This window comes from Typopeltis vanoorti, chromosome 15 (genome assembly GCF_054136105.1).
Source record: "Typopeltis vanoorti isolate ZY-2024b chromosome 15, IOZ_Tvanoo_1.0, whole genome shotgun sequence".
Lineage (NCBI taxonomy): Eukaryota > Metazoa > Arthropoda > Arachnida > Uropygi > Thelyphonidae > Typopeltis > Typopeltis vanoorti.
The window spans coordinates 7,840,591-7,858,115 of record NC_143563.1 but is presented as its reverse complement, the minus strand read 5'-3'; the positions used below and the strand labels follow the sequence as shown (position 1 = coordinate 7,858,115).

Below are 17,525 nucleotides of genomic sequence, written 5' to 3'. Positions count from 1 at the left end.
CTGCATTAGCTGCATTCTGAATATGGAAAATTGCTGGTGTTTTCAACATTCCGGACTCTTTTCAGTCTGTCTTGTTATTTCTGATTTTCATTCCCATTTTAGGAGGAAAATCTGGCCTAGATTGTAGGCTTAATGCCTATTGTTCTCTACCAGGAAGCCTAATGGTTTCTCATACCTTGAGGAATAGCACACAATGATACTGAAGTTAACTTGGTTTTAACATCACCCTGCTATTCCAAAAAAAAAGTCTCGTTAACTTAAAGATGCCAAGAAATTATATCCTTGATTTAATCCTTTGTCCAAGTATAAGCAAACAAAGTTTGCACATGAAGTGCAAACTTTCTTTGTACTTCACAAGCAAATCTTCACGACTGGACTACTTGTATATAGATGCTAATGATTTCACATTAATTACCTTGGTATCCAATAATGCAAAGTACATCCCTTCCTTCCAGAAGTGTATAAGCTAAGCATTATGGGAAGGGCCAATACCCAGGCTTGTTTCGACCTGAGGTATGTTTAAGTGAGGAGATACCACTCCAAAAACTAAGTGATCTGTAAGATCACACCACATGTCACTGATTGAAACTGAAGATCAATACTACACTTATCACTCCTGATCTGAATCAATGCAGGACAGGAAACTCAGCGGTAGTTCCACCCAGTGGCAGGCAAAGACCTGCCATTGAGTAGAGCCTCTCTACTCTTGAGGTGATAAGCAAACCAGATGAAGAGCATTAATAAGTGCCTCAGTGGGAGCCAGACCTAGAGGAGATACCAAGCTTGAAGTAATACAGAAGTCATATATATACAAGTAGTGAAAATGTGTATTCCCTTATTATTAAAATACTCTGGAAAAGATATATGTTGAAAGTTTTTTTCACTTGGTTGAACTGTAAGTAGTAAATTAGAGATACCAAGAAATTATATTCTTGGAATCTTTAATTTATAACATATCACAATATTATCAAGTAACTAAAAACGTTTTGTGCAGTTTTTTAATAATAAAAATTAAACAACTGCAGAAATTTTCATAAAATGTTTTATTCATTAAAATAAGCACCTTCACAATCTACAACTCTTTCCCACTAGACACAATTTTGTAAATTCTGCTTTTATAAAATGCCATCTTTTGAAGCCTATTAGAAGCCAAAAATTTTGCAGCTAATAAATTTATTAGTTTATAAGTTTAAGTTTCTGTCTTTAATTTTTCAAAATTAAAATTCTGAAAAATTTATAATTTTTCAAAATTTTCATAATCAATAATCTAATTTTTAAGAAGTAATATTATTTTGGAAAGAATGATCAGAAATTACTAATGTGGTATCAGATTATTCTGGCATGTTGGATAAGAAGACTAAGAGAATTTTGCAAAGCATAATGGAGAGGAAGAATAATATGCCCACAACATAATATGGCAACATGTTTGTACCATATTAATACTCGATAATTATGGAAGTCTCTTATATAAAATTGTTTATTTGTAGAATTTTCAGCTGTTTCATAGCCATTTTCAATCAACTACAGGAAGAGAGAGAGCGAGAGAGAGGACAATTAAACTGAAAGTTTTTATATTATATGTACTATTGACTGCAGGAGAATAACTCCACCTGTATTAATAGATATTAAGAAATAAAATAAATTAAAGACAAATAAATTTAAATTTAAATAATTAATTACAATTCATGAAACACATAAATGGTAAATATTAGTGAGGACAACCTCCCAAAATTGAGACAGTTTAAGGCAACTGTTTTTGTTAAGGTTAGGATTGTGAATATGTGCTTCACAGTAGCTATGAAACATAGCCCAAAATTCTACAAATGAATAATTTTATGTAAGTAACTTCTGTAATTATTTAGTATTAATGTTTCTTCCACTTACATCTCAATTTTCAAATCTATATGTTTGTACCATATTAATATAGAATAGAGCAAGATAAGGAAGAACAAAGACTGTCCTCAGAAATTGTATAAGGGTGAGCAAGAGAATAGGAGATTTTTGGTAGTGTAGAAACACTACAGCACTTGAGCAGTTGACAAGGGCACCTGTGACAGGATATTTTACCAGTTACTGAAATTGCTACACAAAAACCTAGCTATGCTACAAATTTCTGGCATAGAGTATCAGTGAGTAGAATGCATTGCCTGAGCATGATGAGTGTGAGAAACAGTGAATACCTTTAGGACATGATTGGATAAGCATCATGTGATAGTGAGGACCACCCATAGGAAAGTTTTTGACTCCACAGAGACTGGATGATAAACAGAATGAGAAATAAAATATTAGTAAAAGAAGTACTTGATACAAAACTTGCAGGAAAAAGGCACACAGAAACAAAGTACAGATGGTCTGATGCAGTTATGAAAGCTTTCAAAGACTAAAATGTAATAACTGATCACCCATTCAAATCAGAAATCTGACAAACAGATCAATGTAGAAGAAGTTTTTGATCATAAAAACAGTCATGAGGTATTGCATTACTATCATACCTAGTACATCTTTCTAAAGGTATGCACCAAAAGATGATAGCAAGTTTAACAGTATTTTCTAATGGTGTTTGACTACATTGTATTAGTATTCTAAGCGTACAAGGTATATATTTGCAAAAAATGTTATGAAACAATACATTTTAACAATCATCTGCTTTTATCGACAGTCAATGAATACACAGAAAAATTCACCTCAACTAGAGTACTGTACTATCTTTCCAGGCTATACAGAGCAGGTAAGCAGAATTAATGCACATGTACAATCATCATGATAGCAAAGTAGCAGTACCATGTGAGTAACTTTGTGCCACCTTTAGTATGACACTTAGTGTCAACACTGGTCTGTGAGTGTAGCTATGATTTTGGTCATATCCTGATCCATTCCATGCCAAGAAGCAATAGTGTAGACTGGCAGAATGAAGGTATGTTTTCTTGGCATATATGAGGTCCTGATACTGATGAAGAATATCTTAGCTATAACCACAAATACCATTGACAACTAGATACCTTTTCTGCACTCAAACTTATTATCTGTATGATCAAGTTACACAGATCATACAGAAATAGTTCCAAGATCTTGAAATGATTTTTACATACTTCAATGATCTGCTAAATCACCAGATCTCAAATAAACTGGACAGCAGTGAGACAATATAAAACCAACTTTTGCATGAGAGAAAGAGATACTGTAATCTAAGCTGAGAAATGTTTCTGTCACCTTAAAAATTCCAAGCTGCAATGAACTGAGGCAATTCTGATTAAAGGGGGAGGGGGTTGCTATTATAGAGGATTAACTAATAAATAATTTTTTTTTTAAATATTTAATAGAAAACAGGAAAGACAGTGCAAGATCACAGAACATTAACCAATTCATCTACATAATGGAATTAACAGGGTACCCTGTATAAATCTAATTTAGTTTTCAATATTTTTCCCTATAAAACATCCTAAATCACTTTCAAACACCTCATAAGATTTCAAAGGATTCACTTATTCTGAAACTTTTTCTACATATTACAGATATAACAAAAAATATGCCCTTCCCCACTCTCTCTCTAGGATAACATGGCATTTGATCTGCATTATTACTATTTGGTAACCATCATGGAGTCAGACTCATCGAGAGAGGCCCATTCAACCAGCAACATGTATATCATAATGAGCTTTGAAGTTATTTACATTACCTGCACTCACAACACACTCAGGCAATGTATTCCACTGACTAACAACTCTACATAAAATATTACTCCTCACTCCCTTCATCACATCCCTATACAACTTATCTCAAATCTCATATCATTATCAGCTGCAGGATGTGACTGCAGACAATCATAAAAGTTGAGTTTTACAACAGCATTCATGTATAGTGAACTATTATCACAAACATATTTCTCCCCACTTTTGTACTTACAGACAATTATCTTTATTTTGCCATAAATAATGGGAAACCAAATCTAAAATCGAATGTAGAAACTTTCATAGTTTCTACATTCGGCTTTGAAATAATGCTGGATCAATAATTTTTCATGGGATCCTAAATACTGTACTGTGCCAAATTTCATTAAATTCCATTCAGCCAGTACAGAATTATTAATAGCTGTTTTTGAATCATTTTGTGTGCATCCTAAATTCTAAACTTTATTAAATTCCATGAAGCAAGAACAAAGTTACTGAGAAATATTTCAACAGATTTTGCTTCTTGCAAATCACAGCATTGTAATTCATCCAATTTAAATAAAAACTGGAATGGCTTGACAAATTTTTCAAGATATTCCAAATACCAAATTTTAATAAATCTACCCAGAATTACATAAATTATTATTATCATCATCCAGGCCTCTATGGAGTCAAGACTCATCACAGGAGGTCCTTCTTCAGAAACACCACTCCTTGAACTACTTATTTCCTTGAACTCATTGACTGTTCTTGCTCTAACTACTCTCTCGCAGGTAATGCATTCCATGGTTCAACCACCCTCCATGCAAAGAAACCACACCACTCCTTACCCTCTTGCTCACAGCTTCCTTTTGTAACTTCCAGGGATGGCCCCTTGTCCTTGCTCCTTCCTGCCGTTCCACCAAGCAAAAGAACTCCCCAATGTCCGCCCTGTAACTGCCTCTCAACAGTTTAAAAGTCTCGATCATATCACCTCTCCTTCTTCTATCCACCAAACTCTGCAGTCCGCATTCTTTCAGTCGATCCTCGTAACTGACATTGTACAGTACCTAAAAACCATCTTTGTTATCTGCTTCTGTACCTTTTCCACAGTTAATTTATCCCCTTCAAATCCTGGGGACCAAATTTGAGAACAATAGTCTAAGCGTGGCCTGATCAGGGTCTTATACAATGGAATGATAACGCTTATCTTTTGCAGGTCAGCATCCATCTCAGTATTGTAGCAATCCTCTGGATTACCTTCACCACCTTTGCAATATGCTTCTTGAATTTCAGTTTTCTATCAATCACCCACAGATCTCTTGTCTCCCCTACTTACTCCAGTATAGCTCCTCCAATCGAGTATGCATCCTCCCATCGATGGATCCCAAACTTCAGGCCTTCACATTTTGCTGCATTAAACTGACACCCCAACTCATTTGTCAATCTGTCTAGTTTATTCAAATCTTCCTGCAGGACTGCCATATCTGCACTGTTACTGATAACCCTACCCAGCTTTACATCATTTGCAAACAACCGAATATCCCCTTGCAATCCAGTGACAATGTCATCAATATAAAGGTTGAACAACACAGGTCTCAGTACTGAGTCCTGTGGAACCCCACTTGTAACCTTCTGCTTCCTTGATATTGCCCCTTCATACACAACTCTCTGATACCTATCAGACAGCCAATCATGAATCCAGTTGACTAACCTGACATGACATTTAAACCCATGTGCTGCAACTTAAATATCAGCTTATCATGCCTTTGCAAAATCAAAAAAAATAGCGGTATATGCCTTTTCCTCATCAACTGCTCTTGTCACTTTATTATAAAAGGCAATCATATTACTAAAGCAAGAGTGCCCATTAACAAATCCATGTTGATTCTCACAGATAACATTACCCTTCATCTGCCCAATGCTGTATATAGTCCCTCACTAATTTCTCCAAGACCTTAACACACAAACTGGCCTATAATTAGACACTTCCAGTCTGCTACTGTCCTTGTGCAGCGGCACTATCTTACCTTCCTTCCATTCTTTGGGTGCCTTTCCCACAGCCAGACTTTTATTGAAGAGCCAGGTCAACAGGGCTGTCAGTTCTTTAGCACATTCTCTCAAAACCCATGGTGAAACACCATCCAGTTGCACAGCTTTACTGATATCCAGAATACTCAGTATTTGGAACACACTCTCCTCTTGCACTTCTAAACCTGCCTTATCCCTCTAGTATTAAAACCTCCTTCTCCAGGATGAAATACTCCAATAAAGTGCTCATTGAACAACTCCACTATGTCCTCTGCATCAGTCACTCTATTCCCATTTTTATCCTGCAATGTCATTCTTCCACAATCATTTCTCCTCCTACTGGCCACATAGCTAAAAAATTCCCTAGGGTTTTCTTTAGATCTTAGTGCCAATCTCTTCTCATATTTCAGTTTTGTCTTCCTCACCATACTAGTCACTCTCCTGACCTGCATCTTATATTCTTCGTGTATCTGCCCTCCACCCCTCTCCTTATATCTCTTCCATAATCTCTTTTTCAACTGCAGTTCCTGTTTGATATTGTTTGTCATCCACTTTACACCAAGTTGTGTTCGCTTCTTCACTCATGGAATACAGCTTACTATTGCTCCTAACAAATATTCCTTCACAATTTACCAAGCGCTAATGATATCCTGGCCATCCAATTCTGCTCTCCATGAAACTGCTCCTAGTTGATACCTAAGACTATTATAATCACCTGCCTTATAATTCCACATACGTTCCTTTTCTTTGATACTCCTGCATGTCTATTCATCTTCCATGTCAAAATCACATGGTCACTCTCTCCAACTGGTGGGAGAGATGTCATAAAGACAGATTTGTTTTGTCAGAGAGACCAATGAACTGAATGTGCAATTATGCATTTTGTAAAACACTTAAGTGTTACATTTTCTTCCATATATCAATTTTCTGATGCATCACCTATTATGGTTATTTACCACAATTAAGATTTCATGACTGGTTTTAATCGACTTTCTTCCCAATTTGTTTACTATATGTCAAGTAAAGTATTGCTCCTCAAGCTTTTTGACATCATAGTATGCATAAAATGATTGTGCAGCACACCTATAACCTATAAAATGATTGTACAGCAGACCTATAACAAATTGTATGTAATAAAAATGTTTCCTCCATCTACACACAGGGGTAAACTGGAGGGGGAGAGTGGGGGAGGGCATCTATATTGTGTCTTGGTGAGAAAAAAAATACATTTTCTTTATACTATATAATTATGATAAGAAAATTCATAATAAATGTTTTATGGTATAAACCAGGGGTTCCCAACATTTTGTTTCCTAGAGCACGTTCTAAAATACCGATAGGGTGATGGGCACCATCTATTTTTTCAAGCAAATTTTTTAAAATTCTTTTGTTAAATGAATACATTCAAAGTTTACATTATAATCAAATGTTTTATTACTTAAAAGTTTACATTATATAAAAATTTAAATATATATATATATGTGTGTGTGTGTGTGTGTGTGAGATCTTTGGCATTGCATTTCATTGGCCAGTGCTTCATAGTTAGGAGAATATGATGATATTCCAGTTCTTAAACTGGAATGAACAACTTCGAATGTGCGTCTACTTTACATTGTATGCGTTTAATACTTGTCATGTCTCATTAACGCATGCGTCATATAGCATGCCATGAATTGTTGCGTGATTATTTCAAACTATACGGTACATGGTTGAACAGCAACGGGCACACACAAATTGGTCGATTGGCGCCATGGTGCCCGCGGGCATAGGGTTGGGAACCCCTGGTATAAACAATACAAGAGGAAATATATACATATTTATTAAACTAACTAATATTTTGTTGGTTTTCTAACCAGCATCATCAGAGCACAGCACAATTATAACTTAAAAGGCACACAGCACTACATTACATTAAAGATGCCAAGAAATTATTTTCTTGGTTTATCCTTTAACAGACCTTACACATGTGGAGTATCTTCACAACTAAGTTACTTATATATAGAGGATATGACTTCACATTAATTCTTTAATATCAAGCGCTAAAGTATGTAACTGATGAAAACAATTTAAATTGTAACTAGCAACAGAACTATTAGCAACCTGTATAAATTGCATAATCATAAAAGTAATTTAGAGAAGTCAGGCTATCAGGTCTTAAAATGACAGTCTCCCAGATCTTTGGTAAATTAATGCAACCATACTTATTGAGGTTAGAAGAGTGCTTCATAGCTGATGCTGATTTTAAAAATGTTCTCAGACCTATAATGAATTCTATGTAATAAAGATGTTTCCTCCATCTGATCCTATGTGAAGGAGTATCCAGAGCATGATATGCTAATCCCAACTTGCAATACAGATGATCATGGATGTAATTTTTGAGTTCTCCAAGGCAGATATTAACTGATCTACCAGTCTGTTTAGAGCAGGCCAAACTGCAGACACAAGGAACTTTATACACTCTGGGATATTTTCAATTTCAAGCATACCCATTTTGTACCATTTTCAATGGCACAATGGGCATTTTAGTCTAAAGCACTAACTTCATCAACCCACTAAAATCTTGATTTTTCACATGATTCTTTGCTTGATATTTTTGTCCCATATACTTTTGCTAATTTTTTATCTTCTATCTATGCTTAATGCTGTTCAACACATTCTTGAATATCAATTATGGCATGTTCTTTTATACCTTCATTTTCAATATGATTCTGCCATTCTTGTTATCTGTTCACCCTTTTAATTTTTCACAGTTTCCAGTTTTTGAACAACTCTTTTCAAGCAAACTCTGATCCACATATTAAAATTAGTTTTAATTTTAATATGTGGATTTCTCTCCTATTCCACATTAATTTATTCCTATTCTACATTAATTTATTCAAGTAGCTTTCCATATTTAATGTGTATTCATAATTATGAATAAACGAAATGGATTTCCTGCCTATTTTCATACTATCCTTTTACTGCTGACTGTTATACAAAATGTATCATTATGTGGCAACTCTTGAAAGATAGCAGATTTATTTAATACGATCTACACAAAACTATCTCCTACCTGAAGATCAAGCTTAATGCTGCTCTCCTTAGTAATGCCACATGGATTATAACTTCAAAGATAATATACAACACTGCCTTAACTCAGTTTTACATCACTTTCCTAAATATAATTCAATTCTATCTGAAATTTATATCATCAAATTCATGATATGCACCTTCAAGGGGTATTCAGAATACTATGTTAGTACAACATAATATTATATATTTTGATATTTGTTTGCTTGCCCTCGGATAAAGGATTAAATCAAGAATATTATTATTACTCAAGACCCCATGGAGTCAAAGACTAATCTAGGAGGCCCTTTTATCATACACACAGCTCATCATATTGTGCTTTAATAGAGACAATCAAATTCTCTGCAGACACCACACTCTCAGGCAAGGTATTCTAATCATTCACGACCCTGCATGAAAAAAACCTGCTTTTCACTCCCTTACCCACATCCTCTTTACACAGTTTCCAGGGATGACCTCTGGTTCTCCCCTGATCTCCCACTATTTTCTGTAGAACCTCTCCAGCATTGATTCTATAACAACCCCTTAATAACTTGTAGGTCTCTATCATATCTCCCCTCTTCCTCCTGTCCACCAGACTCAGCAAGTTGCATCTTCTCAATCTTTCCTCATACTCGACATTCCAGAGGTTAGAAACTATCTTAGTCATTCACCTCTGGCAACTTTCCAACATCTCTTCATCCTTCTGAAAATCAGGTGACCAAATCTGCTCACAATAGTCCATGTATAGCCTAATCAAAGCCTTATACAATGGAACAAGAATCTCCTTACTTCTACAAGTCAGTGTCCTCCACATCATTCCCATAAGCCTTTGTATTGTCTTCACAATTTTGGCTATGTGTCCCCTAAATTTCAGATCCTTATACACTATCACCCCCAGATCTCTTATTTCCTCCACCTCCAACAACATATCCTGTTTTCCAAATTTTAAAACCTCACATTTTGCTTCTTCTCTGCTCTTCATGGTTCATCCCAACTTTGCATCATCTGCAAACAACTGAATATCTCCATCCAAATCTTCGCCAATATCATTAATATACAAGTTAAACAGCAACAGTCATAAAACAGACCCCTGAGGCACACCGCTAGTAACTTTCCTTTTCCTGAATATCACTCCCTCATACACAACTTGTTGATACCTATCAGATAGCCAGTCTCCAATCCAATGCACCAATCTAATATCCAACCCCATCCACTCCAGTTTGTCTATCAACTTATCATGTGGTAATCTATCAAAAGCCTTTGCAAAATCTAATTATATTACTGTGTATTCTTCTCCTCTGTCCATGGAAGCAGTCACCTTATTGTAATAAGCAAGATTACTAAAACATGACCTCCCTTTAGTAAATCTATGCTGTCCATGAAAGATAATACCATTGTTGTGAACCAAATTTGAATCCTAGTTCTCACAAGCTTCTCCAACAACTTAACTACAACACCTGACACACAGATAGGCCTATAGTTTGATGCTTGAGTTCTATCACCTCCTTTATGAAGTAGCACAATCTTGCCCTCCTTAGGACCTTGACCCAGTGCAAGACTTGTATTAAAAAAATATGTCAAGGCCAGTGTCAACTCCATGGCACATTCCTTCAGAATATGTGCTGATATATTATCAAGTCCCACAGCCTTATTTACATCTAGTTTGCTCAACTCCCCGTACACCTCTTGCTCACTTACAGTCAGTCTCTCTTCCCCATCATCAACTGCTCCCACTCTCTCCATGAAGTCACATTCACAAGATTGAAAGACCTTTATGAACTGCTCATTAAGTATCTCTACAACAGCTGTCTTCATACCATTTTCCCCAATCAATGTCATCTTTCCATAATCATTCTTTCTTTTGCTGGCTACATATCGAAAGAACTCCTTAGGATTCTTTTTGGCTTCATTAGCTAACTGCTGTTCATACCTCTCTTATAAAGAGCTTATAAACAAAGAGCTTATATATGATGGGGAAGAGAGACTGACTGTAAGTGAGCAAGAGGTGTATGGTGAGTTGAGCAAACTAGATGTAAATATCCCCGTAGAGCAAACATTTAATTAATATTATTATGTAATCATTTTGCATTAATGTTTCTCTTGTAATAAAAACAAAATGGCAATTGGAGATTTTCTTATATTTTTGTCTTATAATCCATCAGGGGCTATATTTAATTGTTCGGCTCAGGGCACGATCTAATCTGGCGATGGCCCTGCATATATACGATCTTAGATAAGCTCTGCTGAAATGCATTCCTGAATGTTATCAATGTCCAATGTCCTTACATTGAACTCTCTAAGACATTTAGAATCCAAATGTAATCCAAATGATTATTGTTGTGAGTTGCAATTTAAATGGTTTTCCTCAATTATGTAGTTTAATGTTGTGTGCCTTTCACAGTTATAACTGTGAAAAACTCCTTAAAAATTCCTGATGCTGTCCAGAGGAGAGCAATTTGGCTCACCGATAACCCTTCACTCACAGGCTCACTACAATCTCTATTTCACAGATTCTTCTGCAAGTATTTTCATTGTTACTCCTCCAGTGAATTGGCAAACATCGCTCCTCCACTTGCTGTCCAATATCCCTTTATAGAATACTGTGAACTCATCAAACCGGCTTCTCTTCATCATTTATTCCATCTACCTCTGCCCTGTGGAACAGCTTTCATCATGATGCATTTCCCAACAATCTCAACCCACAGCTCTTTAAGAAAAATATCAATAGGTTTCTTCTTTCTCAACCCTCATTTGCATTGCACCTCGCACACGGCACTGATGTGCTATAGGTTCTTGTATCTCAAGTGTGGGATAAATAGTAGGGAAAAAAAAACTATTCCTCCTAAACGTTTTCTAAAACTGTTCTATCATTGTTGCTTTGTCTAATTTCTCCAAGTAACTGGATAAGGCTTAAGGTGATAGGTAATTTCAAGGTCCAGTTCATTGTGCAATCACTTCACTTATTTGGAAGCAGCTTTAAAAAAGTTCCATGTTTGGTTTCTAGGTCTCAACTATGTAAAAGAGAATGCAAAATATAAATAAACCAATGATAAAAAAAGAAATCCTTAGCTTGATCACAAAACTAAGGTACTATAGGTTTATAACTTTTCATGGGTGTGTGATTAAAAAAAAAAAAAAAAAAAAATTTTATCAGCAAAAAAAAAATTTCAGAATATCCTATCTTGCTTTTATATAACTTTTATGATCCTTGATTCTTTCTTTTGATCGTACGTCAGCAATGCCTCTAAAACATTTTCCACCTCTGATATTTTCTGTAACTCCTTCCATGATTGTTTAGATACTTTAACCCTTTTTTTTGTAAGCATATAATATTAAGTATAATGGTTTAGCTAATGGTTAATCAAGAAACACTATGCAAAGGATCAAATATAGAACTATTTTTGTCTAACTGCTTCAGGTCTCCAAGTAGGGTGTCATCAAATGCAGCACTGAAAATCTCTACCACCTAAAATAAAACTTCTCCATGTTATCCTATATTCTTTGGAAATATGAGATACAAGGCAGGAACTGAGATACACAATGAGATACAAGGAAGAAACTTCTGCTGTCATTTCTTTTCATATGCTTTGTCATTGTTCTTGCAGAAAACTTCATCTTGTATGCCCAGCTTTTTTTTTCTCTTCTTTCCAAAATTTGCACCTATTGTCTAAAATTTGGTGCATTTTTAAACTCTTTCACCTTTCCCAAAAAATATTTGTATGAATCAATCTGCAGGTCACATACATACACCATTCATTATTATTATTCAGGCCTCCATGGAGTTAAAAGGCTCATCACAGGAGGTCCTTACGTACACCATTCATCTTTGATTCATTTCAAAACTTTAGCATGTTTTTATTGGTAAACTCACAATTATTCTGCTGAACACTAGAGAGCACTCACTTCTAATTTAAAATTCTATGCAGACTCTTATCTTCAACCATCTGAAGACATCTGTTTAGGTTCCTTCCACATGAATTTATGCAATTTTCATAGTGAAACATAGCACTAATAATAATAACTAGTCTAGATACAAGCATAACATTGCAAATCTCTGTTATTATTAACCCAGCACATTTTCCCAAATGTGTGAATGTTTCATGTTACCTTGTTCTAAATGTTATATTTTTCTGACAATGTCTGGCTTTTGTTTCACACTATTCTGTCTACTTTTCTTTTCACAGTAACTGGTACCATTACTACCAAAAATATCAGATTATCATGAAATACTACATATTTTCAGATGAATGATTAACTTAGGTGAATGTTAAAATTAGTCTGGATTTATCTCAAAACAAGCACAATACATCTTACAAAGTCAATTATAAAGGAAAATAATTCAATTCATCATTACCTCTCTTGGATGAACTTGAAAAATTGTATAAAATGTTTTTGCAATTCTTGAGTTCGTAATTTCGTACACCAGCACTCCTTAACACTTCCCCATTATTTATAAAAAAAAATTTTTTTTAATACATCAACGATGATCTATGTGGTAGGAAATGAAGTTTGAGGCATTTGATAGTACAGAAAAGGATAAAACCAAGCACCCTGTATACCCTTGATAGCAATAAATATCTACTTCATCTGGATATTAATTTATCTAAACTGAAAACAGTCGAACACACTAGTAAACAAAATATTATACAAATAGAAAACTATTCGCTTGATACCTTTCTTTTCTGGTCTTTATTTTATTTATTTACTTTTTTCCCCAGGCGTTAACACACTGAAGACCTAATCAAGTAAAATACATTTAACATAAAGTAAACACTTATTCAAAAAGTAATCCTCCCTTAACCGCTGAATCCTTTTTTTCCTTAAAATTAAGTAACACTCAACTAATTGCTTCAACAAATGCTACTATTTCCTTACATTACACGAAACGTGATGCACAACAGGATGATTAAAACTACTACATAACCCAAGCGGCGAAACCAGTAACATTCGTAACAAGTCCATACAACACTTTCAAGACATTCAAGAAAGCTTTTCAATATCGACATTATAAAAAAAAAAAATAATATAATTTAAAAAAAATCAGCAAACGTCGTTTATCCCGTATAGGGAGTAAGGAGACCGTATTAACCCTAATAATAATTATTATTATTACTTTATTATTATAATAATAAAAATAAAAAGTCATTCAATTCTTTTTATTGTTTCTTCTAGAAATTTGTCCACTTCATAAATTTATTATTATTATTATTATTATTATTATTATTATTATTATTATTATTATTATTATTATTATTATTATTATTATTATTATTATTTACGGCATTTCCATTGAGTCCGGAGACTTATTGTGTGAGACCCAAATCAAAACACACAAATCCTAACATATCTCTTCTTGAATCCATTCACTGTCAGGGAACTCACAACCAATTCTGGGTATCCATTCCACTCACTCACCACTCTCAACGCAAAAAATCTGGTCTCCACACCCCCTACTAACCACACTCAAACAACTTCCACGGATGGTCCCTATTTGGCTGACTATTTGTCACATATGCAAAATTTTCATTTGTATCAATTTTATAAAATCCCTTTAATATCTTAAAAGTCTCTATGATGTTCCTATTTTCCGCCTATCAACTAACTTTGTAATCCACAAACCTTCAACCTATCCTCGTAGGGAGTATTTCACAGACCTGTCACCATCTTCATTACTGATCTCTGAATCTTTTCGACCACTTCCTGGTCCCCAAGAAACCCAGGCAATCAAATCTGTGCGCATTAGTCAAGATGTGGCAAAATTATAGCCTTATAAAGGGGGACAGTAATTTCTTCATCATCATCGTCATCATCAAGCTTTTCAAGGATGTAAGCCTAGACTGGCCTGTTGTTCCTAACATCATGACTAGAATGTTTTGTTTATGATGTCCATCTGTCTGAAAGTTTAAGTCCTATAATACTGTATCATGATTACAAGACCCACATAAAGTGGATTACCTTAAACATAGGCTGACCATACGAACCGTTTCGAACGGGACAGTACTGTTTTTTTATTTTTTTTCCATATTTCCAGGCAGTCCCCTTGTTTTAATAAATATGTCAATTTTGTCCCGTTTTTTTTTTAAATAAAACCTATAAATAAACTTGAGGACCTATGTAACTCATTGCATGTGGCATTTTCACACCACGGCGCTTGCCGCACGAATTTCTAACCCTTTTTTCGACCGGTTCCCGATTCAGTCGATCTCTGACACAGGCAAGGGGTTTTTTTCTCCAGGAAACTCGGGTTTTTCGTCCCCTAAACTCAAGAAAATCGACCGTAGAACCCACACTATTTCAGACATTAAATGCATATTGCGTGACGGTTAGGGGCTACCAGATGGCGGCACTTGCGGAGCCATTCTCTTCACTGGGTACCACTAAATTAGTGATAGTCTTGGGCCAGCTATCTCTGATTGGGTACCAGTGGAGATTGAACTGCCCACTCAGTCTCCAAAAGTTTGATAGGAATAAACAGCCTCGCCTACTCACTATACGGGAATAAAAAGGCGTTAGAGGATTTTTTTTTATTTTTATAATTATACTTTAATATTGGTTAATTAGAAATTATTATTCTTAACCTATAATCGTATATCGATAACATGGATATCAGTAATTGGTGTGACCATGGAGTCGCATTGTTCGATACTAAATATCAATATCTGAAGTGATTTATTCAGAAAAAATAATAAATACATGCTGGCCACACTTGCATGTCTCAGACATGGCGTCTCTTCTGCTCTAACATTAGTTTTTGTTTTGTCTGTATACTAACTGGAGGCTTCTGTTATTCAATGTGGGTGGTTTAAATTTCGTATTTATTAAAGTTTTAAGATTTATCTTTTAAAGCTTTAAGTCTATCCTTGCAATGTCGAAGAGACGAAACTGCAGTTTTAATTACGATCTCCAGAAATAATTCAAATTTATTAAACTGGACAAGATGTACAGTGATGGAACAAAAGTGGTATGCCAACATCGTAATGTCCATTTTTCCGTTGCTCATGGAGACAGAAGCAACATCAACATCTACATAGCCAGAAACATAAGGATGCTGGACACACTCCAGCTTCCGTTAAAAAAAAAAAAACATTAGCTTGTTTGTGGTGAGACATGATGGTGATAGCGAAAGTGATAAATTTGCAGCAAGTGAAGCTCTTGTTGCTTATCATTCTATGGGTCACGGCAAAAATTTTCGCTCAAATCACAGCTTGTCGACATTGATCAATAAATTTTATGAACCAAAATTAGCTTCAGCATGTACTAAATCAGAAGCAATAATTACCAACGTTTTATCAACAAGCATATTGGGGGAAGTAAAACTTTTTTATCGTCTTACTTTTTCATTAATACAGAATATTAGATAATCCCGATCCCATTTTTGGCATCCCAAAGTCCCGTTGTTGTCTCCAGGAAATATGGTTAGTCTACCATAAACATCATAACATTTAATAGACAACAATTACAGCTTATCCTGTAACATATCTATATCAATTTTATCAAATACTGCCTTCCCCAGTTTGGCAGCATCAAAAAAATGTGAATATCCCCCTCAAATCTTCCGTAATATCTTTAACAGAAAAATTAGAGTAGTTCTATTACAGAGGCCTGGGCCATTCGTTACGCTCATTCATCTTGATTCTACTGAACTATAAACCACCATCTGATGCCTGTCTTTCAGTCACCCACCCTATCCATGCCACCAACCTCATATCCATTCCCATTTGTTCCAAATTATGAAATAATATTCCTTGCAGTCTTCTATCATATGCCGGTGCAGAGTACAGCAGTAACTGGAGTTTGCAAAGGCAAGACCTCTCTTTTACATAGAGAGGTCCTGCCTTTGCAAGGACCTATCTTGATAGGACCTCTCTTTTAAATACTTTGTAAAAGAGAGGTCCTATCTACCCATTCCGGGATTTTACTTTCATTTCCAAATTGGCCTGTAATTTGCTATTACAAATACTACTACTTTTGTATTGCACATTTACGTAATTCAACTGTCATACGCTCTTCCCGCTCCCACTGAATCGTTCCGGAGCTGAGACTAAAATTAAATAACAAGATTAAACGAAATTAAATAAGATGTTCGATGAGGTTATGGTCTGCACGCTGAACTGGCCAATTCAAAATTTCAATGGTGAAAAAATGCTGGATTTAATATTTACTTGATTTTTGTAATTTTGCATCGCCAAACTAAATGAAGCCTTTTGGCTCTTTATTTTAGTAAATATATTACTCACCGGCCGAGAGTTCGTTTTCAAAAAATACACCTCTTCTACACTTCGTAATTCCTTAGTACTGAACGATAGTTTTTGCTCTTTTAAGGTTTATACCTGGTCTCTGAGGATATCCAACCAGTTCGAAACAGCCGTCAGGCCAGTGAAAGCTTATCAAAATGGAACAACAAAAGTCGAATATATGGACGCTTGGGCTTCTATATAGTCCGCGCTAGGGCAACTCGTAAATGCAGACGAGTGTATTCTCGCAAGCTCTCTAGTCAACCTTCTTTTGAGAAACTTTCAGAGTTTCTACATTCGGCATTGAAATAATGCTGCATTTAATATCCACTTCATTTAAATAACTAATGTTGTTTTGTGGAAACCAGTCTTGTGCATGCAGTGCAGTATAGCATAGAGCATTTTCATGTTGAAACATTCAATGGTGATTCTCGAAGTACTTCCACAGCGTTTATCCAGACAGCCATTCTGGCCACACATTTTGGGAGCATTCGCCAATACAAGAGCCCGAATACTGTTATCGAGCCACAACCAAACTTGACAGTTGGAATGACACAGTCCC

The 17,525-nt window shown here is 35.3% G+C and overlaps 1 protein-coding gene across 2 annotated transcripts in view; it reads right to left on the bottom strand.

Annotated features, from left to right (window-relative positions):
• LOC150098341 (casein kinase II subunit beta) overlaps positions 1–13,701 on the bottom strand; it is a 104,295-nt gene extending 90,594 nt beyond the window's left edge. Inside the window, exon 1 of one of the 2 annotated variants that reach the window (XM_090404550.1) lies at positions 13,403–13,701. The gene's annotated coding sequence lies outside the window, so the exon portion shown is untranslated. The other variant, XM_090404551.1, reaches the window with a different exon arrangement.
• Positions 13,702–17,525: the final 3,824 nt, after the last annotated feature.